This window comes from Psammomys obesus, unplaced genomic scaffold (genome assembly GCF_907164565.1).
Source record: "Psammomys obesus unplaced genomic scaffold, mPsaObe1.curated_primary_1811, whole genome shotgun sequence".
Taxonomy (NCBI): Eukaryota; Metazoa; Chordata; class Mammalia; order Rodentia; family Muridae; genus Psammomys; species Psammomys obesus.
This window is the reverse complement of record NW_026596109.1, coordinates 14,981,532-15,009,254: the sequence shown is the minus strand read 5'-3', so window position 1 is coordinate 15,009,254 and position 27,723 is coordinate 14,981,532. Positions and strand designations below refer to the sequence as shown.

At 45.8% G+C, this 27,723-nt stretch overlaps 2 long non-coding RNA genes across 2 annotated transcripts in view; both read left to right on the top strand.

Annotated features, from left to right (window-relative positions):
- The first annotated feature begins 6,518 nt into the window (after positions 1 to 6,518).
- Positions 6,519 to 27,723, top strand: part of LOC129692541 (uncharacterized) — a 131,586-nt gene continuing 110,381 nt past the window's right edge. The window contains exon 1 of the long non-coding RNA XR_008722715.1: positions 6,519 to 6,588. This is a non-coding gene — a long non-coding RNA (uncharacterized LOC129692541). The remainder of the gene's footprint in view (positions 6,589 to 27,723) is intronic.
- Positions 12,262 to 14,359, top strand: LOC129692542 (uncharacterized). Its single transcript, XR_008722716.1, has 3 exons — positions 12,262 to 12,308; positions 12,715 to 12,781; positions 14,286 to 14,359. It is a non-coding gene; the product is annotated as an uncharacterized LOC129692542 (long non-coding RNA).

Below are 27,723 nucleotides of genomic sequence, written 5' to 3'. Positions count from 1 at the left end.
GGGGTTAGGGGAAAGAGCCCTCATGATTATGTGTAAAAGGCAGAGGAATAAACTCAAAATGGCTGATATCTATTCAGGGTAAAGTAGCTTGTATTCACTTTCCAAAGCCATGGCTTTAATCAAACAGTACCTGGCACAGAGTAGGTATGCATGGAATAAGTGTTTGAGTGAATGCCCTTCTTGTCCTGGAGTCTCTTGCCTCCTTAGTTGCCTCTGTTTTCATTCTGTCAGCCCCCACGAATCCTGTCAGCCAACGAATCCTGCGTGGAAAGAGGTAGGACACAGAGCACACACGAAGACTGACGATGGTAAAATTTAACTGAGTCGTTTCCTCACTGTGGAGGCTTATACACATTGCCTGAGAGCACTCTCCAATCCTGTCTCGCATTGTGCACACAGTGCTGTGCGATGGATCTGAGCCATGATTTTCCTGGCTAGGTGAAAACCCCATGGCTGTTGCAGAGTTACACCATCAACAAAAGCAGTGTTGCGTTGAAACAAGGACTTAAGCAATGTTCCCCTGAGTCACAGGTATGATGTCCACTTCCCAGGTCTGTCTGCCTGTTCTCTCCCAACAGCTTCTTGCTGCCCCAAGGCCATCACCATCTGGCTCCTTTGGCAGGGTCTGGTGGTTTGATATGCCTTCACCCTCCCTGCTCTGCCTGTCTGGGCTCTAGGAGAGTTTTCTAGAAAACTTTCAGCCATTAGAAATCTGAGCAGAAACAAACAAACAAACAACAACAAACCGTGGCCAGAGTCCATTCTTTAGCATCTCAGGAGACAGTTGACTTTTCAGTTTTTTTGTTTTAGGTAAGCTCACTCTAGGTAGCTCAGGTCAGCCGTACAGTCTGGTTAGTTTCCATTCTTCATTCCTGCTGCAGCACTGGGTCTCCTGGAGTCTTGGCGTTCTCACCCACCCAACTCTGAGCTTCTCTTTTCCTTCCTTTGTTACCCAGTTTATCCTTCAGGCCTAGCTCTAAGCCTAGTGGGAAACTCCTTGTGTGTGATAGACTGTCCAAGCCTCCAGAGGAAGGCAGCTGTGTGGAGTGGGATTCTGTCTCAGCCCTGGGTGTGTCTGTTGAACCTCCTGAATATCTCCCCATCCCTTTGAAAGGGGTCTAGGGCTGTTTCTGGTCTTCATGGTCTAGAGAAGCTGCATTCTCCTCCTTAAGGGATTAGCCTCCAGTGCTCTGGGCTGCTTCTGTGTTGGTGAAGTATCCCCGAATCCATTGTCTTCTGGGTTGCATGGGCTGCAGTATGTTTTTCACTCCATGGCCTTTGCCCACTTCATTCCCTTCACTAATCCTCTGCCCCTCTGGTCTTCCCATTGCTCCGTTAATGAAGATGGTGTGGGAGCAAGGTTTCTGGGATGTGGGAATATATTTGCTCTGGAGTTATGTGGAAGGAGGCTTTATTCTGCCAACTTCCTGAGGAGATGGCCCACAACAGGGCTCCTGTGCTGGGTCTGCTACTACTGTGTTCAGCTACATAAAGGTGGCTGTGCAATCATGGTCCCCACTGCCCAGGCATTTAGGTAGACCTATCAACTTGGATAGGTAGACCTATCAACAGACCTCAAACAGAGGCAACTACGTATCACTAACAGCTGCATTCAACACAAGTCCATGAAAAAGCATGTTGAATTTTTACATGCTTTCCCTAATAAAGAGCTGAACATACGAGTAATTTTCTGGGGTTATTACATGGAGGAAAATAGATTTCCTATGGCCGTATTTGGGCTGGCATTACTAGCCATCATCACTTTCAAATATTGTCTCACAGAATACCCTGGCCATTCCCTCTGCGGTGCTGTGTGTGGGCGACAAAAGCTGTGTGAATGGGGTCAGTAATTTGTGGTACACATGTTGTATAGTAACAGGTATGTCCTGAAGAGAGGACCGTGATGGTTTTATGGTGGAGGCTGTGCTTGTATGTGTGCAGGTATGTGTGTGTGTGTGTGTGTGTGTGTGTGTGCAGGCTCCTGTGTATGTGTGTGTGCATGCATGCCTGCACGGGAGTGCACATTTCTATCAATGATGCACTGGTGGGCACACACTGGGGCCAGCAGGAGAGGTGTGCAGGCATGAGGAGCAGTGGAGAGACAGGCAGCCTGGCTCTTGGGGGAGACACTCCTGTGTGAAGAGCTGCTGCTGGAAAGCAGCTGCTTAACAACTTGAGCCTCAAATTATAGCCCACGTGGACAGAGGTGTCAGCGGTCGCTGGTTGCTGTAAATACTTCAGTGCAATTGACAACAGCTTGTGGAGGGCTAAGTGAGATGGGGAGGGGGCAGGAGGAGGGCCAGTGCCTCCCATAGGGACCCTCTGCCTGGCAGTCCTGGCTCTGCTGAGTGCACCGTTGCTGCTGGGGAGACAACATGGACAGAAAACAGCAGTCTGTAACAGGGTGGGCTTCAGAGCCACACTTGTCCAAATAACTCGTTATCTACAAATGGGCAATTTTGGGCAAATGACTTACCCACTCTCTGCCTTGGTTTCCCTATCTGAAAAACAACAACAAAGATAATAGCCTGTGAACATTTTTTTTTCTTTGTGAGGAATTATGGGGACTTTTTAATCTACAAGAACCCATTGCAGTTCTACAGATGGTAGCCTCTCTCTCCTTTTGTGGGATAATGCATGGGAATTAGTGCGGTGCCTCTCACATAGGAAAGCCTCAGTAAATGTTAGCTAATGTCCTTAGCCTATTGCTATTGCTATTGTCCTCATAATCTTGGACCCATAGCTGGAAACACCACAAGCCTTCCAACTATGCATGGAAAAAAGACTTCCCAGAGGGCAGCCAGTTGGGTCTTTGTGGGTTTTTCAGAGAAGATGTTTTTAGTCTCCAATCTTTCAGAGAATCCTGCTGGACAGGATCTGAGGCTGAGAGAGTGTGCCCCGGGAGCTCCATCCGCCTGCCTTCATTAGAGCCTTGGCTGTGTTTTTGAAAAGTCATGTGTAAATGGATTTCTGCAAACAATTCCATTTAAAATGCACTCGCAAGGCTGAGGGCTTAAAGGGACCCCATGGTGAATTCTTTTGTAAGGAAAGGAATTTCCTGGGCCTATCTATTTTGAAAAGTACAGACATTTATAAAGTACACCATATTTCTTGAGCACCTACTATGTGCTACCTACTCATTCACTATTTATTGATAGCCCACAACAAGCCTATAGGGAAACCTTTGAATTGCAGAAGAAGAAATAGATGCACAGAGAACAGAGGTGCAGTCCTCTGCACCCCCAGCTGGCCCAGCTCCCACACAGGCTCACACTCCTCCTGCTGGGCCTGCTCTGGACCTTCCCCTCCTGCTCTCACCCCACTGCCTTCTCTATACACAGGACTCTTTATTTTGCATATATTCCAAGGAATCCACGATCACCTAAACCCCAGAGGCTTAACAGCTAGAACTGCAGCTCTGCAGCTCTGAACTCCTTAAAAGTTGCTAGTGTTTTTGTTGTTTTTCAGTGCTGGGCTTTGTGAATGCTAGGCAAGTGCTAGCATCCCTAGCCTTTTTTTTTTAACCTTAAAAAAATAAAAAAGCATTTTAATTGTATCAAGTTTTAACTGTGTGTATGTACGTGTGTGTGTTCATGAATGCATTGTTTGCAGATGCCATAACAGGGCATCAGATTTCCTGGAACTGGAGTTACAAGTGGTTGTGAGCCATCAGCGTGGGAGCTGAGGACTAAACTCCAATCCCCCGTAAGAGCAGTATGTGTTCTTAATTGCTGAGCCTCTTGATTTTTAGGAAAAGGTATGGCTGCTACCTAGGCTGGCTTTGAACCCACAATCTCCCTGACTCTGCCTCATGAGTGCTGGAGGTTATGATTGTGTCACTGTCTGGCAAAATTAATTTCATAGGAACATTTTCAAACAGTACAATGAATTCTCTACCCATAACTTAGATCCAGCAACTGTCGGGATTTTGTTAGTTTTCCTCTACTTTTCTGAGAGCCGTTTAACTTTGTGAGGTAGGATTAGATGTCCTGTTGCAATGGGATCCTGATGATCTTTGAATTGTGCTGGTTTGTTTCATTCAGAAGGGCTAGACCTGTGGTTGTATATTGGACACATGCCCCTTTATATGGAGAATTACTGTCTAAACCAACAAACACAGCCAATGGACCATGGACAGGGACTTCTGGTCCCGCAAGCCAGAAAAAGTTGTTTTCTTTGTAAGTTAATCATCTCAGGTATTTGTTATAGTGATGGAGAGTTCACTAACATGTTGCTTTTACTGCTGGCTCTGTGTTCTGTGTTTCCTGCTTAGACTTGAGGAAGGAAGGCACTAGAATGTTTAAGGAGATGTTTTCTGCAATCCTGTTCCCCAGGCTCGAGTCTAACAATGGTCACCAGAGCATTCACTACCTTTTGTAAGGAGATAGTGAATTTCTCTGTTCCTTTACCTTAGGACAATAATTGTGAAAACAGCAATAACGACATCTGTGATCCTCTGCACCTTTCCACTTTCCACAAGGACTTCTTTCTTGATGCTCTTGGAAGGGGTCCTGCTTTCCAATGGTCAGTCTTTGGGTTTTGAGTTTACCCACGTAAAGTCTTTCCTGGAGCCATAGCATCTTATAGGTGCTTCGCTGGGAGCAACAGAAGCTCTCTATTCCAGAGAAGCCTCTGTGTGGCCTCAGCTCTATTGGATGAGTCTCAAGCCTTCTCTACTTATAAGTACTGGGGGAAGTCGTTCCAAGCACAAGTCTACAGAGGATGGTGAATCCTTGCACCAAACACCTGCCCTTTTGACATGGGGCCAGGTGAAGCTCTGCAACCATAAGTACGTGGCTTTGACAGTACTGACTGAATGGGCAAGAACACACCAGTCCGCCACTTCCTTGAGGTCTTCTTGTGGGAGCTTCACAGAACAGTCTTGGGGGTGCTAGAGCCAAATCATACTCCACCTCAGGAATGATGCCACCACTCTACAAGAGTACCTACCTCTCCCCTACCCAGATAATCTTTTTGGAAACAGGCAGAGGATTAACCCCCTTTGGGAGCTAATACTCTAGGAAAGTCAAATTGTTTGTACAAGATTCTGAAAGGGAGTAAATCTCACCCTTGCTTATCATTGCCTTTTCATGACACTGCCGCGTCTTCTGTGCTTGTCAGAATTAGAACTTCATTTAGCCTTCACCTCTTAAATGTTCCCCATAAAGAACACTGCCTTCCACTGACTTGGCCCTTTCTCTTGCTGAGGCTTTTGTGTGTGTGTGTGTGTGTGTGTGTGTGTGTGTGCCATTTCAAAATTATTACTATCGTGCACGTGTGTGTATTGTATGTGTTGCATGGATGTCTATGTGTTTGTTGTGAACATTTGTAAGCACATGTGAAGGCCGAGGGTACATGCCTGGGGTCTCCTTTTATTGGTCTCCACTGTATTTTTATTTTTTTATTTTGTTATTTTTGAGACAAGGTCTTTCTTTATTGGTCTGGAGCTCACCAGTTTGGCTGAATTGGCTGACCAGTAGTTCCTAGATCCTTCAAGACCAATCTTCCCAGTCAGTGCTGGGATTACAGATGCATGACTTGGACCTGGCTTTCTACGTGGGATCTGAACCCAGATACACATGATATGTGGCAAGCATATCTGTGACCGAGCTACCTTCCCAGCCCACAAATTACTGGTACTGATGCTACTATTACTACTACGATGATGAGCATGATGATGTGTGCGCCTCTGTCAAGGCCTGAGGAGGGTGCTGGGTGCCCTGCTTTACCATTATCTGTCTTAGTCCCTTGAGACGGAGCCTTTTATTGAAACTGAAATTTGCCATTTTTTTTTCTACCAGCAAGATCCAGGGGTCCTTCTGTCTCTCTCCTCTAGGTGCCTGTGGTCATGTCCAGCTTTTAATGTAGGTGATTGGCATCCAAATTCAGGTCCTTGTGTTTTCCAACAGGTGTTCTTGCCTACTGAACCATATTCTCAGCCCTCAAATTATTTTAAATGTGGACTCATTGATGAATGGTATTCATCACCTCAAATCCTGGACAGTTAATGGAGAGATGATTTAAAAAAATAATTAATTAGTACCTTTTGGGGTGCTGGGGATGGCACCCAGGGCTCTACCCTTACTAAGCAAGGACTGTACCACTGAGTTTCACCCCAGGCCAAGTGATGTTTCTTGCTGGTTGAAGCCGCATCTGCCTGCTGCACTGTCTGTCAAGCAGCCCACACTCAAAGTACTAAAAAGACATTAGAAAGCTACCCAAGAGAACAATTTTGAGCCAAGCAGGAAAGTGAAAAACCATCTTTCCCTGACCATAGGAATGACTTTGCTCAGCACAATGTAGAGATGTGTGCAGCGAGTAGTGGGGCCTTTCTGGCTTGACTGGGGCATGCCATAGCTGCCACTGCCCTGTACATTTGGCACAGTACCAAGGTATTTCTGCAGCTTGCTGTGCTGTGTCACACTAGCGCAAGAGGAAAGGCAGGTTGCAGGTCAAAGATCCCCTAGGCTTCAGGGCCAGTGGAGTATGTCAATGAGATTGACGAAGGGCTGCCATGGTTGAGGTCCATCAACCTAGTGAGGCCAAGTTTAGAAGACCATAGTTCTGGGAGCTTCCTTAGTGGAGAAGGTAGGTGTGGCTGAAGGCTTTGACGTCTTGAGAGCATTACCTTCACTAAGAGAAGATGGTAGCAGCAGGAAGGGACAAAGATTGCTCAGGGCTGCTTTGAGCAAGCTCTAGTGCTGGTGACTATGATGGTGCCCCAGATGGGAGGAAGGGGTAGGGAGACTGTCTTGGAAGAAGTATCTGGCAGGGCTGTCATTATTTGTGGTTTATAATCACTTTTCTGGTTTTGGAGCTGCGCCCTCCCTGGCTTCTTGGTTACTGTGTCTCAGCACCTGGCACGGGACAGTGAGTTCTCAGGCAGGTGCTGTATCTAGCAAGGCCTTTGTAGGGAGGTAGGTTTGGATCCAGTGAGAGAGGGGAAGGCACTCTTGGAAGACATGTGGGCCAAGGCGCAGAGGTAGAAAAGCATGAACCATGTATTGAGATCAATGAGGAGCCTGGTTTGTCTGGAAAAAGGGGCTTCTGCCAGGGTACTGTGGGCGATGAGGCTGGAAGGTGGGCAGGAATGCTACATTTTCCAGAGAGGCCACAATAGTCATTCCTTGCAGAAGGAAAGGGAAGGGATTGGGCTGCAGAGGAAACCCTGCTGTGTGGCCTGTGGTGGGATGGGGGCGAGTGGGCAGGAGGCTGTGGCCACCTCCTTGCGTTTCTGTCCAGCTCCTTGTCTCCTTGTCTCTTCCGGTGTTATACAACTGGAAGTTGGGGGAAGGGCCAAGTATGTCATTTTATTCCTATATCCAGGGAAACACACACACACACACACACACACACACACACACACACACACACACACACACGCATACACCCCTCCTAGGAATGATACTTTTTCCACTTGACAAGAGCCAAAAAAATAAAAAAAAATCCAACTGAAGGTACAAAGTTCAGAATTGGCAGGGCTGGAGGGCAGGCAGCAGGCCGGGCTGGGATTTTCAGTTTTCTAAGTGGTGGTGGCCACAGTTGGAAACTGGGAGCAAGAAAGCAGGTCTCAGAGGTACTGTCCATGGCCTGGAGCAGGCCCCAGGGAGCTGTGGGTGAGAGTGTGTTTTGTCTCTCTGGAGATGGGGAGGCATCCAGGCTGCTGAGTCTCCTCTTGGCATTTAAAACCAAGGCTGAGCATGAGAGAATCTGGACGCCTCTGGTTCTATGGCCAAAGCCAGGCTGCCTGGCTTCAGACTCTCCCTCCATGGTCAGCGTGCTCTGTAACTTTGGGTGCACCATTCGGCCTCTAGGTGGGTGTCTTTTTCTCTTGTGTAGCATGAAAGAATGACAATCTGTACCTGCCAGGAGCCGGGGGAGTGATGTGAGCTCATGCTTGTCCCAAAGGGTACATGTGGTAGCATACAGCAAGTGGGACTTTGTGTTGATGATATTATTGAGGAAATGGAGACAGGAAAAAGAAGTGATGTGGTGAGACATATCTACCCAAGCTAGGCTGGGAGGAGACCTGGCTGTCCTTAGCACTAAATGCTTAGACTACTTTCTACTTCCTATATGTCTTGAGTAAGAGCCTAGGGCAAGAGTCTATTAAGCATTTATATTTAATTATGCATGTTTGTGCCCTCCCCAGTGGATTTGGGTTATGTGCACACGAATGCAGGTGTCTTCAGAAGCCAGAACACTGGGCACCTCCTCCCCTGTCTTGGATTCTCCCGGAGCTGGAGTTACAGGCAGTTGTGAGCTGTCCAACATGAGTGATAGGAAGTGAAATAAGGACCTCTACAAAAGCAGGATTCACTCTTTACCACTGAGCCATCTATCCCTCCCATTAAGAGTTGCATATTTATACTTATTTAATTTTTAAATTTAGATTTTAAGATTTTATTTTTTGTATCTGAGTGTTTTCCCTGCATGAATGTCTGTGTACCACGTGGGTCTCTGGTGCCCATGGTAATCTGAAGATGGTGCTAAATCCCCTGGAAATGGAGTTATGGGTGGTTTCTGAGTTGCCTTGTGGGTGCTGAGAATCAAACCTGGGTCTTCTGCTAAAACAACAAATACTCTTAACCACTGAGCCATGTCTCCACTCCCAGTTTCATAGTTTTGTAGGACAATTTCTGTGGGTCAGACAAAAAGCTTTTATCTTTCTTGAGGTACTAAGGATAGAAGCCAGGGCTTTGGGCTTGATAGCAAGTGCTCAAGCACTGACTTATGCTTCCAGCCTGGAACAGACAATTTTTAAGAATGATCAGCCATAATGCAGTCCCAATTTATGGCAGTTCCAAAGCTCAGGCTTCTGGAATAATGCATTAAGCAAAGGTTCTAGATAGCCAAAGTTTCATCATGTTTATATTGAGATGTGGTCACAATCGAACAGTCATGACAGCATTGAATGGAAGGGACCAGGGTTGTAGTTCTGTGGTAGAGTGCTTACCTAATGGGTTTGATTCCCAGAACTGGAAAACAATAACAATATAACAAGATCAACATCAGGAAGATTCACGCAAAAGTATGTTTGTTTCCAAATCATTAGACTTGGCTGAAGGAAGATTTGAGTGATGGTGCCATCAGATTGGTTAGGAGTTGTTGGTTAGATGGAGATAACATGATGACAACAATATTTATAAAAGAGGCTTTCTACTAGGTATAGTGGCTCATACTATAGTTCTAGCATTTGGGAGGCTGAGCCAGGATATATATGAGTTCAAAGTTCGCTGGGCTATATAAACAATTAAGAGTATCTAGGAAATAGAAACATAGAAAATGACCCTTGCAATTCTAAATATTAACTTTCCTCAAGACTTTCCCCCTCTACATTTTACTTTTCTGTCTTATTAAATAATTGTGGATTTATTTATTTATTTATTTATTTATTTATTTATTTATTTATTTATTTATTTATAGGCAGCCTCATTGTGTAGTTCTGTCTGGCCTGGAACTTGGTATGTAAACTAGGCTAGCTTTGTACTCACAGAGCTCCTCCTTCCTCTGCCTTTGAAATACCAATATAGCATTATGTTTTTGTTTTCCTGTAGTGCTGGAGGTTGACCTCAGGCTTTTCACATGCTAAGCAAACAACTTACCATTAAGCTACACTTGGGGTCCCTAATTTTTAAGAACATATGTATTATTCAGAGACTTTTTAAAAAAAAATCAGGGTCATGTTTTGATGTCTAAGCCACATAACATTCTTGAGTTCAGGCAAACCTACTGCTTCTGCCTCCTGCGCATAGCTGGGGCTATAAGCATAAATAATTGTGCTCGGATAAAGACTTTTTTTTTTCTGAAAATAATTATTTTTGAGACAGGGTTTAATTGTATATTCCTGGTTATCCTGAAACTTGCTGTGTAGACCAGACTAGACTTGAACTTAGAGAAATTCACCTGCCTCTGCCTCCTAAGTGCTGTGATTAAAGGAATGCACTACCATATCTGGCTTTTTGGAACATTTTGCCTTGAGCAAGAAGAAGAAAATTAAAAAATTTGTTTAATGTGATTGTATACTTTTAACAGATACAAAGTCAGGTGATAGAGTACATTTCATTGCATACTCATAAAAGCTTTGGGATTATTAGATTTGTTTTACAGGCAAAGAACCTGAGGGTAGGCCCTTCAGTTGACTAAGAATTCACAGCCAAGCTCATGGATTTGGGATGGAAGAGAGAGGGATCCTTTCCTGCTAGGCTTGGAGAGCTGGAGTGTAGGAGGGGAGAGGTGGAAAGGTGGTGGAGCTGGCTCAAGATGGAAGATAGACGTTCCCAGGATCAAGTTGTAGGTTTGCCCTTCCACACCAGAGACTCTGGCTATCCTGGAGCCAGGATCAGCCTTGGTGATCTCAAAGGAGGGGAAGACATGGGTAGAGAAATGGATGGGAAGAAGAGCTATAACTTCCCAATGCCATCTCTTCCCAGCCATGCCCACCTCCTTTGCCCACCCGGCCACTCCTCTGCTAGGGTTCCCAGGACCTCTTCTACCAAGCTCTTGTCATGCCAGGATTACCAGGTCAGGCACCTGAATGTATGGATGAGTTTTGTCCATTTGTATTTTTAGCCCTACCTATGCTTCCTCCTACTGACCTAGTGGAGAGAGGCCTATGGGTTTGATCTCTGGTGTCACTGTTGGTATGGAACCAGAGATAGACTGATAGCCGCTCTTATCTCTAAAGCAGGAATAAGCGAAATGCCCTAAATTCAGTTAGGAAAATCTGTTCTCTTGGCCATACTTTTGAGGTGATGATGTAGTTTCCAAGCTGAGCTTCACATCTTTGCTAGTTTTGTTTTTAAAATAAAGTACAAGAAGTTTGCAGTTATTATTTGGAGGCACAAGAGTTACCTCCAACTGCAAACTTTTCCTGTCATCATTGCTGTTATTACGGGATTGCTCAGCCAGGCATTAGGGCTCACACCTGTAATCCCCACACTCCAGAGGATGAGGTAGAAAAGAGCTCAGTTCAAGGCCAGGTGACACAGCATGATCCCAGTCATGCTGCAGTAGCAGGTGAGACCTCACCTCAAAAATTAAATAACATGAAACTAATAACTAGGGTCTATTTACCTCTCTCAGGTGAGAAATTGCTTTTTCTATTAATCATTGTGTTTCTTTGCTTTCCAGATTCCCTAACATATTTGTAGACTCCTCTCTGGCTTCAGCATCATTCATTCAGCTCTGTCCACTCTCCCTCTTCCCTTCCATCGTATATGCCGATCCCTCTCTCGGCAACCACCCATTCAGGTGTTCGATTAGTCAAATTGTTATAAAAACTGATGTCAGATGAACTTAGCTTTCCATTCATCAACCCACACATCCAGCACCCATCTCTATATCCATTAAACATCCACCTGCTCATCTTCACTCATCCACCCATCCTCGTCCACCTGTCCACCCACCCATCCTATCCATCCATCTGCTTGCCATCTATCCACCTACCCATCTGCCCACCTAGCGTCAGTCAGGATAATCATTCATTGATGTTCCCATCCAAACATCCACCAGCTCATACATGCATGCATCTCCCACCTACAATCCATCCACCCTTAACCTTTTCCTTTCTGGGTCATTTTTTTTATTTGTCTCCCCATGTCTCGGAATGACCTCCCCAGTCTCCCAGTCTGTAATCTGGTAATGTCCCTTTGAAATTTGAAACTTCCCTTTCTCGCTCTCTCTCTTTTTTCTTTCTTCCTTTCTTCAGGGTATACCGAGGCTGGCCTCAGACTCACTGTGAGGCAGATACTGGCCTTGAATTCCTAGTACTGCTTATCCCGAGTGCTTGGATTATAGGTGCTTTTCCCCACATCTGGTTGAAAAATAGGTACTTTACACAAAGCATTTGCCACTCTTTACATGCGGTGGTTTTCCAGATTCATTTATTCATTTGCTAGGACCCTTCCCAGTAGAGTGGTGGCTTTTTGTCTTATTGTCTCTTACTAGAATGTCCCTCTGTCTGGCCCTCTTGTATTTCACCTGTACGTGCATGCATTGCTTCAGACCATTTTCTCTGCCGAAATGCTCTTCCCCACACCCTGAGCTATTGGTGACCTTCTTTTAATTCTTTAGAACCCTCAACTCAAATGTCAATCTTGTGACACTGTCTATTCCACGTCTTTTGCTATTCCATTCCCAGCTGAATTAATGGTTCCCATCTCTGTACTCCAGCAACAATTTGCACATCTCTCTAGCATAGCTCTCTCCACACTGAATTTTAATTAATTGCTTGCTTTTCTGCCTCACAGGCTGGAGGGAGCATGCTTGATCCATCACTGTTTCTCTGGCATGTGGTACAAAGTCAGGTATTCATCCATAAGTGCACTGTCTATTATTTCTCATTGGTCATTCATCTATGTAATCTAGTATTTATTAGCTAGCCATTGTTTAAAACCTCTTAACCATTTATCAATTATCTATATTAATCATTTTGTATCTATCAATCATTTACCATCTATTGATTCAGCTTATATGTCCACTGCTTGTCAATCATTTATCTATTAGCTATCCCCCAATTTGTAAAGTGAATAATCATATTGTGCTATGGGTGCATGGCCTCTGCCCTTTACACTGCCTATTTACACTATTCTCATCTTTAGAAATCTATCTCAGGAACTCACTTTCTAAAATCCTTTTTGATTTTTTTTTTACCCTGATTAGAATCCCTCTCTCTCTCTTTTTCTCTCTCTCTCCCTTTTTCTTTCTCTCTAGGTATTGTTCCAGGGCTTTTTGGAAATGAAGATGGTGAGAAAGAGTGGGAACAAGCAGTGACTGACAGGTACCTTTCTTCTCTGTACCCACCTCTCCCTGAGTTCTGTCATACCTCTGTGTCCTTTTGCAGGACTCTGACCAGCCTGGCATGCTCGATTCTTGGGATTCAACCCCAGCCTATCTCCTGGGTGACCTAGCCAGGTTAAAGAGAGGAACCTCCAGACGCTATGAGACAGGTTTCCACTTCCTAGGATATGAGAGACTATGTTCATCTAGAGAATTGCCCAGGAGGGTGGGCTAGGGGACTTATGCAAATAAGAAGCAAATTGAGCACAAACATTATGCAAATATACATGTGGTTTTCCTGATTGCTCATTCAGTGGGAGGGGGGGCTGGTGAGCCTCTTGCTGAGGTCACTGGGAGCACAGCGAACAGGGCTGTCCTCCACTCATCTCAAACCCTCAACTTCCCAAGGTCCATCTTGGCAGCAGCTACAGCTGCTGTTTCTGCAGTGAGTGTGTGGAACAAGGAGTCCTGCCACTAGTCCCACACTAGTGCTGTGTGGGTTCCCTGTGCAAGCACGGTCAGAGAAGCCGAGGCGACCCCTCAGACCCTGTGAGTCTGCACTCAGGGAGAGATGATAGCAATCCATCTCCATGCTGTCTCAGCAGGTTCAGTTTGAAGTTAGGGAAGGCCAAAGAACCTAAGCTATATGGAGTAGGAAAGGACCAGACAGTGAGAGATGACTTTGTCCCTATAAATAACAGGACACATTGGCCATCCAGGGCAAGAGGGACTCCAGTAATACAGAAAGACTTCAGAACTGGGAGAGTAATTTACAGTCATACAGGATGGAAGGAGGTAGCTTGTAGTCATGATTCTTCTTTTTCTCCCTCATCTTCTCCTTCTTTTTCTCCTTCTCTTCCTTCTTTTTCTCTTCTCTTCCTCACCCTCATTCTTCTTCTTGAGACAGAGTTTCTCTGTGTAACAGTCCTGGCTGTCCTGGAATTTTGTAGACTAGGTGGGCCTCAAACTCTCAGAGATCTGTCTGCCTTTGCCTTCCAAGTGCTGGGATTAAAGGTGTGTGCCACGGTGCCCAGCCCTTCATGACTTCTTAATAAAGACTAAAGACTAGTTGCTATTGAATGGTTAATGACTTGTGAGGTGAAAGCAGCTGGAGTTACCTCTAGTCCAACCAGCTATTTCACCCACCAACCCTTGAAACCTATCCATCCACTCACCCATCCATTCATCCATGGATCAATCCATCCATCTATCCATATGTTCATTTATATATCCATCCATGTATCTATCACGTGTTCAGATTTGGCTTATACACTTAGTCTGTATTATGCAATGGTAGCTGTCTCACAGCTCTTTGCTACTCTGTTGTCTTTGTGTCATATCATGGAAGCAACTGCCACTCATGGCATACTGTTCTGCATCCAACATATAAACTCACCAACTATTTCCTCTTATCTTTACTCTGTTCTGACAATGTTCATCTCAGTTTAACCAACCTTTCCTTCACTTTCCTCTTCACTTCCAATACGGGGTCTTATGTTGTACAGGTTGGGGACACGCCTGGCTGAGGGGCACTCCTGGCTCCTGGCAGAAGCAGAATGGAATGAGGTGAGGGTGGAGAAGCTGCAAAATGGATCTGTCATGATCAGTTATGGGATCATGTGTGTTGCAACATGGATCTGAAGATATATTGGTCTAGAGGAGCTGTTGAGTCATAGGTCCACCTTCATCCCTCTTCTGGGTTGGTGGGGAGACATGAGTGGATTAAAAAGAGTAGGATTCATTTAAACTTGGGCTTTACTAGACTCTATACCTGCTCTGTGAACAGGGGCTTCAGTGTCCCAGGAGAAACAGTTCACCTCAGGGGCTAAAGTGGAGGGAGAAGTCCTTTTGGACTTTTTGGAAGCTGAAAGGATACCTGTGGTGGCACATGAGGGGTTTAAGGCTCTCAGCCTGGATGGAGGTGGAGATCTGGAGTATGCAGGACACAAGGGGTTGGGGTCAGGAGAGACTGAGACAGGGTTTGGCTGAGGAGTGGGTCTTGAGAAGAGGGTGGTGTCTGTCCATCTTAACCTGTCATTTCCTGGAGCATCTCAAGAATTTCTGGTCACATGACTGTAGCCACTGACCTGTGGCCTGTGCCCACCGAGGTGAGAAACTCGGGGATGATGGGAAGAAGGAGCCTTGGACTTCATGATTTGGAGCCTGCAGCAGAATCTCCAACTTGCCTAAACTGTTATGTTTTTAAAAAGATTATTATTGTTATTATTTTTTAGAGAAAGATTGTTTTTCTTGAGAGAGGGGAAAGCTCCACAGATATTTCCATTAAAAGGCCTACTTCCTCCTTTGAGCCAGAAAGCAGGTCCAAGCGTAAGTGAGTCACTGGCTCTCTTTAGAGTCCTGGTATGTATTTGATTAAGGGGACAATTGCTTGTCTTGAGGGGCAAGGGCTTCTAGCCAGCAGGTCTGCCTCCCCCTGGAAAATCTAAGACACTTTGGGAACCTTCTCCAAGACTATCCTAGAGTTGGCCTCTTGGCTTTTTATTACCTAAAGGGACAGAATGAGGGCCAACCAGAATGGGGCCTGCTTGGAAACAACTTCAAGGATGATCTGAGCAATCCCTAGTAACTGCTTCTCTATGAGCCTAGAGACAGGATCATAGTCACTTGAGCTTGGAGTTCGAGATGGCTGCAGGGCCAAGCCTTCATTTTAGAGTAGCCTTGGGTGGGAAGGTAACCGAGGAAGACAGGCAAGGGACTCAGAAACTGAATTCTGACCCTGGCACTGAATTCAGTTTCGTGGCTGACTTGTCTGGAAGTCTGAGGAACAAATAGAGGAGGAGAAGGAGGTCGGGCTTCTGGGAAGCTCTTAGGAGTTATGCTGTGCTCACACTTGACCAGTTTCTGCTCCCCAGCCTCTATCTGGCTTCTTGGTGCAGACAGTGACTTCATCTACACCATCCACTACTGATTCTTCTGGGCAGTCCAGGTGGGTGGGACACTGAGTTTGAGTGGGAGCAGATGGCTGGGCTGGGTATCGTTAGGACCCAACAGTATCCCACGATGGTCCTTTGGGGCATTCTAAGAAAACCAGAACCTTGCAGATATACTTGGGATCTACAGTAACGGAGGACATGGAGTCGCCTGAGAGCTTTTCTGGGGTGAATGCTTGAGAGCGGCAGGGTGGGTTCTGCTTTCCAGCAACTCAGCCAGGCCACTGAGGCCCTTCTAAAAGGTAACAGATGGGTCATGGTGAGGTGCACCCTGCCTGGGAAACAGCAACAAATCTTCCTATCATGAGCAGGATCTGAGGCCCACAGCATGGAAATAGCAGCAAGCCCTGATAGGGAGATTGCCCCTGGGCTGCCCACCTCCGGTGTGCTGGCCACCTCCTCCTACAGCAGGAACCTGACTCCTTGGAAACTCCATACTACCTCACCCCAGGCATCTTCACTCGGAGACATCCTGGATGTAGTGAAGTAGGTGGGGCTGGCCGGATGGTACAGTGGTCTGGATCATTGAGAACACCTGTGTGCGTGTGTGGCATGGGGGGGGGGTATTCTTCACTGCATCTCTGAGCATCTCAGCATTCCTGGTACTGTGTGGGCAGGGCGTGAGGTCTGGTTCAAATCCTGGCTTAGGCGTTTGTTTACTAGTTGCACGATCTTAGGCAATGGACTCTACCTCTAGGTGCCTCAGTTTCTCCCTGTGTGAAGTGAGGGTAATAACATTACAGGGCAGTTAAGAAGGCTGGCATCTAGCACGAGTTGAAGAAATGCTGACTCTTGCCTATGTTAACTTCACCGGGCACGTCCTACCAGTCTATTTTATGCATTGGTAAGGGAGGCACAGCCCCACAAGGATCTCCACCTTCCCTTCCCAGGAAAAACCTGGGTCTGGGGTGGTTGACTGTTCAGGCAGTGGGTCCAAGACAGCCAGCTCAGGCTTACAGTGCCAGGGAGACCTGGGCTCACAAGGATATGTGACTTTGCTTTTAGTAAGCTTACATCTCTACAGTTTTTCTGTCTGTAAAATGGGAATCACATTTCTTTTCTAATAAGGAATGGTGAGAATTACAACAAAGAACATTAGCTTGGGCTCACCACGTGCCAGAACGGTGATTCCTAAGGCCCTGCTAAACAAGGAGTATAGGCTTCCTCCTCTGTGCTGTGGCAGACCAGGCAATCTCACACCCAGGGCACAGGCAGAGAAACTTAGCCAGTACTAGAGGGGGTGTCTGCACCCTCAGCGCTCACCGCAACAGTTCTGAGTTACAGAAACAGCACAAGAGCGTGTCGATGAAAAAACAGACATGTCACACTCAGGGGTGACACACACACACACAGACACACACACACACACACACACAGAATGGAGCACTGGTCATCCTTGAAAAAGAAGGAAAGAATGTCATTTGTGACAATGTGGGTAAACTTGAAGGGCATCATGCAAAACGGAACGTGCCACCCACAGAAACGCAAGCTCTTCATGATCTTATTTACAAGGTAAATTCGGGAAGGTTAACTCAGAGGCAGAAGGGAGGCAGGCACACAGCAGAGGGTACCAAGTCTCAGGAGTACTATGCGAACAGGATCTGGACTGCTAAAACTGCATGGTGGCCGTGGCTGATTGCATCACATGACACATAATTGAAGTTTGCTAAGACAGCCGATCTGACGTGTTCTCACAAACGGTCACTTTGAGACATGAGCATGTTTATTAGCTCGAGTGTGTTATTTTTTCAATATCTATTTTTAAACATCGTCTGTACATTTTGAATAATGCTAGTCTCTGAAGTGAAAAGTGGGTGTGACAGAGCTGGGGATATTGGGTAGCTTCTCTTTGGCTGGGTTGCTGTGTTGGAGGGCAGTCATAACACTTATATCTGGCTCTTTACTGGTTCAGCAGTTTGTCTGTGTGTCTCCATGGGGTGACATGCTGTTACCACCCCCACCTTCAAGAGGAAACCAAGGTGCCTAGCAAGGTCAAGGGCGTTTCCAGAAAGACTGTGGGCCGGTGTTGCAGTCTGTCTCCAGCCAGGCAGAGGCTCCTAAGTGTGGGGGGTCTCTGAGTTTATGCAAATAGATGAGTGCTAATCATTCCACTAATGGGAAACACACGGGCAGATAGGATCAGCAGCAAAGCGGAAAGGACTTCCGGAAAATCTAAGCTGGGAGAAACCCCAGAGAAATCTGGGAAGCTGATAAGTGCTCCAAAGGTTGGGGTGCACTGTGGGCTGGTGTGCACGACGCAGCGAGGGCGTAGGGTGGGGGAGTGTTTCTGAGGCATCAATGACCAGCCACCCAAGGAAGTCTAATTGACCTCGGGCTCAGAGAGCGGCATTCTTTCTCTGAGCCGGCCACTTCCCCGAAGCCTAGATGCATTCCCTTTCTTTGCCTGGCCCTGTGCAGGGCTCCAGTGTCATGAAGACATCTCCAAACCCCGATTTCTGAGAGAAAACACGTCAGCCAGGGTGAGCACTTAGACTCTGGAGCCAGAGTGCCTGTGTTCGAATCTCGTTTCTGCCACTCATTAGCTGTGTGATCTTGGGCATGGTATTCAGCCTTTCCGTGTTTCAGCTTCCTTGTCTGTAAACTGAGATGCTGTAAGATGACAACGATCCAGTGAGGATCAAATGAGTAAGTTGGAAGAATGGCTGTGAGTTCATAGATACTGGGTACAAGATAGGTGTTGTTTTAGAAAAATAAAATTTGGCCAAGGCTTCTGCTGCTTAAATCCTTTACAGAGTGTCCCACTGCCCTTGGGTGTGAGGGCAATATCAACCCTGAGGGCTCCATCTGGTCCTTGCTCATCTTCTATTTTCTCCCTGTCTAGTCCACTACCCTCCACCATTCCAAGCGACCTGTGTTTTTTTGAATGTGCTTTCCTCTTACCTCTGGGCATCTGTGTGTGTTGTCTGCTTAGTTTGAAATTCCCTCTTCCAAAGATCTTGCCCTCCCAGTTTTATGTGCTCAGCAGTAACAAAGAGAGCTTTATTTTTGATGCTCATCAGATTTAGATGCCCATACCTGGGTCTTTAGACACCAACCACCTCACTATTAGACTGTGATTTTTCAGGGTCTGTCTCTCCACTGGGCTGGGCCATCTCTCTGTTCTTAACTCATAGAGCAAGTCTGGACTCAGAGAAGGTTTGACAAGTATTTGTTGAATGAATCTAGAGAAGGACCTCAGGCAGCCATTCTTGTCTTGAGAGTTCATCAAGTGTTTTTTTGTGTGTGAGGCTGGTGAGCTGTGTGACTTTGGATAAGCTGCACCATCTGTCTGGTCTTCAATTTACTCCCTGGTACATATCAACAGACACTTGTACATGAAGTGTCGTAGTACATAAAAATAACTGTGTTTGGCTATATTATATTTATTATTCGCCCAAAGATTAACATGGCGGTATTATTTAACCTGCTATCACAATAATAAGACACAGATACCTGTTGGATTTTATAATTCCCTTATTTACCTTGGGCTGGGCAGATATTTCTACCTACACTGTCTGAATCACCTCACCATCCATCTGCCAGCCCCCACTCAATGCCATCCTCCTTAACTACCCTGTCTTCCATCCATAATCTTACAAATACTTGCTTTTATTCTTAATCTGGGCCTTTTCACGCTGTTTCTTGGCCCACCTGTGGCATTTTCTCCAGGCTAGCCCATCCTAGCATCCTCCTTCTTCCTCCCTTCCCATCTGTCTGTCCTTCCCATGATTCCTCTTGGGATTCTCCAAAGCTCGGGAACCTTAGCCATGCCTGCCCCAATCTGCCCTGCCCAGGTATAGGCTGTTTAATTAGCCAATCACATATAATGACTTATGCGGGTTTACACAGAGGGCCAGTAATTAGCATCAGTGAAGCGAAATAATGATTTATGGTGCCTGAAATATAGTAGGGCTGTTGGCCACGAACTTCAGTGTCTCCATGATCCATGCCTGGACCTGCTGTCCACTTGCACGCCTCCACTCCTGACCAGAAGGGGCAGGCATGGGTGAAACCCACATTGAGAGGCCTCACCCTCTCATGCATCAGCAAGGAAAAGCCACTAGAAAATCCTTAATCTGGACAAGAGAAGCACCCACCATCTCCCCTCTTCTAGCATTCACACACTCCTGAATTTGGCTTGATGGATTGTAGAGCTTTGTTACTCTGTCTCTGGGACTTGACTGTACTTAATTGTATGACTGCAGCTTTAACGCACGTGGATAGATGTCAGCATCTATTCATCCATTCACTCATTTATTCTTAATTTACTGACAGCCTACTACAAGGCTGGACTCTTTGATATCAACATAAATGTGCTACTTCATGTCTGCCTCAAACTGTTCTTATCTTGGAGGGATAGGCAGACATGGAAACAAGCAAAGGAGGATCGTGAGAAGCGTGAAGGGGTCAGGGTTGTGATAGCTCCAATGGGGAAGGACACCCAGTATTTTCCTCTCATTTTCCGTACTGGGGGCTAGGCATTCTGTAAGTGTCATGTCATCCGTTTTTCCCAGAGTCCTGGAGGCATGAAGGTGATGCTCAAATCAATGAGCTTCCTGTTAAAGCTTTGACAAGTTAGCACAAGCTTCCTGGACTAGAACAGGGTTTCTTAAACCTTGTTTTTCACCTGCCCCCCTTTCACCTGAGAGACTTTTACGTAACCCCAGGTATATAGACACAGAAAATACAAGCACACTCAAGCATTTATGATAGGAAATCATAAAGATCTCTACTTAAAATAGTTCTTTAGAATACATTCGTATTATCATTTATTATTAAGGGTAAAAGTGAATTTCTATTTTAATGAGATGGATGTGCTTGTTTATTTTTACATAAATAATTATATTTTGGTTAAATAAGAATGAAAATCGGGGAAGGATGGCAAGAAAAGAAAGGGGTAGGGGAGGGCTAACCAAAACTGGAGATGTACAAAATACACTGATTTGTAAGTTAATTAAAAACGTAATTAAAAAACAAAGAAAGAGTTTGAATGGAGGTAAACTTCAGAAAATGCTTCCCTCAAAAGACATGAATTATTAAATGGAAACTCAGCGCCAAGAGTGAGATATTTTCCTAAAAGTTATTGGTCAGGAAGCACACCCAAACATGACAAACTGTTTCATAACTTTTGTTGGCCCCGCTATAGCTAGATGGTCAGAGTATTGCTGAAGACAAACCATTCTTTGATTGCAGGACTTAAAGAAATCAAGCTGGAACTGACTGTGGAGACTTTTTCTCTGCTGGCCAACTTGTCATAGTGCAGAAAGGTGCTATGCAGGCCACAGGGGAAGAAAAGGCAGCAGTGCTTTTGCCCAGGGCTAGACTTTGCATGCTAGAACACTAACCTGTCAGCCAAGTTGGGTACCTGGGTGCAATAATGGCATGACTGTTCTAGGGGTAACCAGCTGTGTTCTGATTGGATTCGACGCCTGTTCCAAGGGAGGGAGCTTATGCTTGATACTTGTCAAAAGCCCACAGCTGGGGAGGTCATAGGCTCTAGAAGGAGACATGCTATTGTTGTTTTGTACGTGCCAAGCTGCCTTCTAAACGCTGACGTTTATACACATAGATTAGTGTTGTTCTCAAACTTGGCCACAGAAACTTTTTTTTTCGGTGAGCAGTTAATGTGGTTAACATGCTGGGAATAAGTGACTGTTGAGTGCCCACCCTAAAGGAATATATATATATATATATATATATATATATATATATATATATATATATATAATCTTTTCAAGGCTCTGAAAATATGATGGAAGAGGTGGGTGGAAAAACTATAAGAGCCAGGGGATGGAGAGGAATGCTATGAAAGGCACTTTGGCATTTATGAACGCTCAGCAGCTATGGTTGCCTGTACAAGTTCACTCCAGGCAACATATCAGCACAAATGGGGCAGGGCTCATGAAATTCTTCCTCTATCTTCAGGAGCTATTGACATGAATGGCTATTGGGAGAAGGGAAGCTTTTTTTTTTTTTTTTTGTGGGGAGTATGGCTGTTGGTTGTTTGCCCATACTCTGGTAAATTACCCACATCCCTGTGTATGCAGGCAGCACTAAAGCTCATTGGGTATAAAAAAAAAATACAGATATGAAGATGGAAGGAGAAAATATTGGAGGGGAAATTGGGGGATAAGAATTGGAGTATTTAAAAATTAAGGAAATCTTGGTCTGGGTAGATGACTAAGTCAGTAAAATGCTTGCCCTATGAGTATAAGGACATGAGTTCAATCCCCAGCATGTCTATAAAAAGCGTGTTTATAATCCCAAAGCAGAAAGGCAGAAACAGGTAGATCATGGGGGCTTGCTTACCATCCAGCCTGGCCCTGATGGGTGAGACCCAGGTCTCACTGGATCATGCCTGAGGAAAAACAACACCTAAGGTTGTCTTGTGGCCTCTACATATGCAAGCACACACATTTGCACATATATTCACACATGTGTAAGAAGAAAGAAAAATTAAATCTTAGCTGAATATTTTGTCCTGCAGGATGAAGAACATCTCCAGTGTTTTTCAGAGTTGATATTTTGATTTTATAATCATCAATGCTGAACATGCTGTTTTGCATAAATACATAACATAAAATGACCTAAGTATGTTTTGGGCCATTTCAGAATTTGTTGGAACTTATGTTATAATACTAAGCGAAATTTATCTAACTAAATTTTTTTTTGTTCGTTTTGTTTTTGTTTTGGAGACAGGGTTTCTCTGTGTAGCCTTGGCTGTCCTGGACTCACTTTGTAGACCAGGCTGGCCTCGAACTCAGAGATCCACCTGCCTTTGCATCCCACAGAGCTAGGATTACAGGCATGTGCCACCATGCCTGACTTATCTAACAACCTTAAAAAATGAAATTCAAGACAGCAATTGAAACAACGAAAAATATTTAAAATTATGTTTACTATTTAATGTAAATCTGGATTTGTTTCCCTCTCCTTCTGCCATGTGGGTCTCAGGAATCAAACTCAGGTCCTCAGGCTTGGTGGCAACCTTTAATCCCTGAACCATCTCACCTGCCTGAAAAACCACATTAAAAAAAAAAAAACCAAGTATTTTAAACACTATCCAATCCAAAGATACACTAGTTTGATACTTACCTGTTAAAGAATGATAAGAAAGTGTTAAAAGTCTTTTTAATTTATAACCACTCTGTCTATAAGAGCAAAAAGAAACGTGCGTATACATTAAAAACACTGTAATTCAGAGACCCTATAGCAGTCTCTACTCTGAACCGAGGTGTTTCAGTTGTCAGCATTTCCTGGCGACATGATGTGTGTAGTACACGGGTTCATATGGTGAGGATCGAGGCTGCAACGGAGTCTCATGATGCAGCATGGACAAGCTCTCCTGGAAACACCTCGGCATTCATCCCTTGCTCAATTTTCTATAGTCGGTTATTCGCTCAGAAGCCTTTAATGTTGCCAAGAATGTCACAAGCTCTACGCTGAGTTCTATGGCTGCATGTAAGGTTGTGACCCACAGTTTAGAAGCTGGAGTCTAGATCACTGAAAGTTTACCATCCTAACAGTCGTGAGGGTCAGCGTCTAACTTGAGTCACTAGATTAGAGTCATGCTGGTGGGGCTGCTGGAGAGTAGGGTCCACCCTCTTGCCTTTTTAAATATTTTAGTGGCCACCTGTGTTCTTCTTTTCATAGGCCCTGCATGCTCCAGTCTTTGCTTCTGTCACCCCTACTCTATGACCTTCCTGTCTCCCTGTCCTGGGACCCTTTTGATGATACTGCATCTACCTGGATGTCCCAGGATCTTCTCTCCATCTCAAGATTAATAATATAATCACATCTACAAGATCCCATTGGCTACACTCAGGCTTTAGGAGGAAGGGCTAGACATCCCATTGGGTGCTACGCAGCCTACCATAAAAGCTTATGGAGAAAAACACCAAGATTCAGGAGGATGGAGTCATCAGTGCTTAAGCCATGAAATAGAAACTGGCAAATTCAGCCCTCCTTGAGCTCAGCCCCAAAGCTCTAATCCCGAAGCTAGAAGGCTGGGTATGTGTGTGTTGGGGCTGGACAATGGTTGCCCTCCAACCTTGAACTAGGATTTAAAGGTGTGTCTTGAGGACTGCTTCAAGCAAAAGCATATAAGCTGCTAAGATTGGCGGGTGCATGAAGCAAGGTGAAATGGGACAGCTGGGTGGCATTTGGATCCAGGAGCATGGCTAGCAGTCAGCATGACTTGGAGTTCAACCTGAAAGGCTGGAAGATGCTGGACAATTGGACCTGTGGGTCTTGCTTCAAACCCCTTTCCTTATTACCAGGCATGTGAAATGGTGGGTCAGCTCTTGTGCCAGCCTCTGGCCACCTGGCCTGGGCCCATCCATTTCCCAGCAGGAGCAGAGCTGGATGGCCAGCCCCTCCCCCACTCCAGGATAGCGACGGTTTCCAAATATCTGTCTGTTGAAATAATGTTCTCTGGGCGCTGGCTTCCCCCTCCCTCACATTCCTGGGCGAGCCCGCCTGTTTGGCTTGCTCGGACAAATATTGACTTTCTCTGTCCTTCTCGCTCTGGGTCTGTTTAAAAGGCATCAATCTTTGCTGGGGTGTGCACTCCCTCTCTGTAACCTGTGGCCTCTGTGGGCCCATCTGGGCAGGGAGTGGTTGGGGAGGGCCATGGGCTCTGGGGAGACCTGCAAGGCAGAAGATTTCATCTGTAGCTTTCCATGTGGTCTTGTTAGAGCTCCAGATGCCTCTTGCCCTGGCACACCCCGGAGACCTTTCATGAAGATTTTCCTTGGACTTCACAAACCCCAAGCAGGACAGTTACACACTTCTGTAGGAAACGCTGCCCATTCAGATTTTACCTTCAAGAATGTGCTCATCAGTCAGGCCTGGTGACACGGCTGTACGCTCAGTTACTGGAGGATCCTTTGAGCCTTAGATTTTGAGGTCAGCCTAGGCAACACACAGAGACTGTCTCAAAAAGGGAAATAAATAAATATCTACTACCCAACCACTTCTTGGCCTTCGCTGCTGTCATTGAGGCCAGATGTTTCATCTCATGCCGGGATGATTGGGCGAGCTCTGCCTGAGTTTCTGTTCATTGGTTGTCAGCTTTGGAGCAGGCTGACCTTGGAAAGGTCGGCCACACCTGCTGCCCTCCTCCCCACATCCCGCCATCCTTGGTTTGCCTGGTGTTGCTCCGTGGGCCATTCTAGCCTCCTGCTGGCTCCTCACCGTGCTAGCTCCCCTTGGTCAAGAAGCATTGGGCCTTTGCTGTGGCCTCACCCCGGGACAGTTCTCTAGGAAGCAAAGACCTCCTTCACCTTTTGTGGTATTTTTGCCTCCTTTCCAGAGAAACGTTTTCTGAACAGAGGGAGCCCTGCCTGGGTCCTCTCCACCAGCACCCTCTGCCTTCTTGCTATGCTTTTCACCAACACACATATACACGCCCACCCCCACACACAAACACACACACACACAAACACCACAAACACATACATATACACCACAGACACCACTCATGTACAAACCACATACACATAGAGCACACCATACACACACTAGAAACACACACATACACACCACATACACACACCAAACACACATAGCCCACACCATACACACCCACACATCACATAAAGATACACCACACACTCTTGAATACCACACACACCACATACACGTAGACCACACTATACCACACCATACACACACACATCACACACACCACACACACCACACACACACACACACCATACACACACACATACACCACACAAACATAAACCACATAAACAGAGACCACACCATACCACACCATACACACACACACACACATCACATAAAGATACACCACACACATGAATACTGCACACACACATATACACACCCCACATACACACACACCACACACACCACACATGCACACACATGCATACACACACACACACACGCATACACATATCCACACACACATATCACATACATATACACATATACCACACACACACAAACTATATACCACCCCCCCAATATGCTCAGATCCTCTCTAAGTTTTTTTCTGGGGGGGGGTATGGAATGGAAAACAGAGGAATTATAAGAATCATAGAATCAACGGTTTTCTGTCCTTTATCTAGAGTTAGTAATTCTTAATACAGTTTTTCTCTTCTTTTCTTTCTTCCCTCATCTCTACCCAGTATGCATGCTTTCTCTCTCCTCTCTCTTTCTCTCCCTTCTCTATTTGTGCTATCACCCAACTTTGGCACATACCTCTGGACAAAAGCATGCTTCTCCATTACCATAACACAATGATTGCCCTAAAACTGTAACTCTGAAATTACGCTATCATCTAATATATGATATCATTCAAAAATTTCAATTTATTAAGTAGTACCTTGTAGAACATTCCATTTGAGTTGCCTTGTCTTATTAGTCTCTAAGCTCTAGCAGTCTCCCAGCTTTTTTGTTTGTTTCTTCTAGGTCTTTCCTGACAATGGCACTTTTGAGGGGCCTAGCTTGATTTTTTAGCAAAATGCCTATGGATATAAAATTGCTTCCTGGATTGACCATGGACAGGGCTACCCTTCTCTCTGACTCTGGCCTCTGTCCCTCTAGATAATTCCTTCTGGTCCCGAGCCCTGCGTGTTTCCTCTGGATTTCACTAGTTCTGGACTCCTCATCTACTCCTGCCCAGCTTCATGCCCTGGAGGGTGGGCAGCCCTACTCTGACATCAGGGACTGGAACAGAGGAGTCAGGACAATGACCTGTCCACAGGATAAATACTCAGCTAACTGAACCCAAAGCTGCAGAGGCTCTCGAGGCTCAACAGACCTCTGTTGAGACCTGTCCTGTACGAAGAAGCAATGGGGACTCTGCCCTCACTCAAGGATGGTGTGTGTGTGTGTGTGTGTGTGTGTGTGTGTGTAATTACATACCTGTTCACATGTATATTTCTTCTTGGCCTTACCTCTGAACTCTGCCTATCAGATTCCCACTCTGTTCCTCACTATCCCCCAGAGACTTTCTTAAGAGTTCCTGGGACCAACTGATTGGAAGAACTCCACAGACATCCATGAGATGGACAGTGTCGGATGTGGATGTCATGGCAGCGCAGCATGTGGCTTTGCAGGCAGGTGGATCTTACCTGTTTCTCCTTGCTGTGTGATTCTAAGGAAGTGGGTGACCTCTTTGAGCCTGTTTCCTGATTTGTATCGTGGGCCAGCACTATGTTCTTTCCACACACTCTTGCGATGGTAAGATGGCCGCTGAGACCTGGTGCACACTGCATGGATGCCTTAGTACATGTGGAGAGGAAGACAGTTTCTAAGGGCTGAGAAGCTGCCTTTCTACTGCCATCAAAGGCCCCAGAGCGATTGCCAGACAGTTGCTTCTGAGGCACAGAAGGCTCCTTCCTTTTCCGTTCTGAGTCTGTGTCTCTGCCCTGGGCAATCAAGACAGATTTTGATGGCAGATGTAGTAGATTAAGACTGGGAAGAGTTTCCAAGCCTGGCCCTTGGCAGGCACTTTGGGGAGGAGAGATGTTCAGGGTGGAGTGGGGGGTCAGGGAGGTGGGGAACAGCCTAATTCACGCCAGCAGCCTCTCTGTTGGTATTACTCCTTTCCGAGCTTGAAGAGCACAGCAGCTTGTTCAGACATGGTGGAAGAGCTGGTTCCATTTTAGTAGTTAGGGGTCTGAGTTCTTGTCCTGGCCAATCACTGGCTCTGAGTGTGAGGAGTGGCCTTCCCTAACTGGCATTTATAAACCTTCTGTGTGCCACACCTGTGTATATTGGCTGTATTCAAGTATTCACTGCTACTGACTGAGCACTTTCTATGTACAAGGTGCTGGGCTATGTGGAGAGCAGGCACAACCCTTACAAAGCTTCTGTTCTGATGGAGGAGACATGTCATGAGAGTGACAGGTGATCCCTGTGGCATGGCATAGTGCCCTGAGGTTCACTGGATGGTTGAGAGAGTTAGGGAGTCATTCCTGAGAGAGCCATTCCTTCGTGAGCTCTGAAGGGTGTGTGG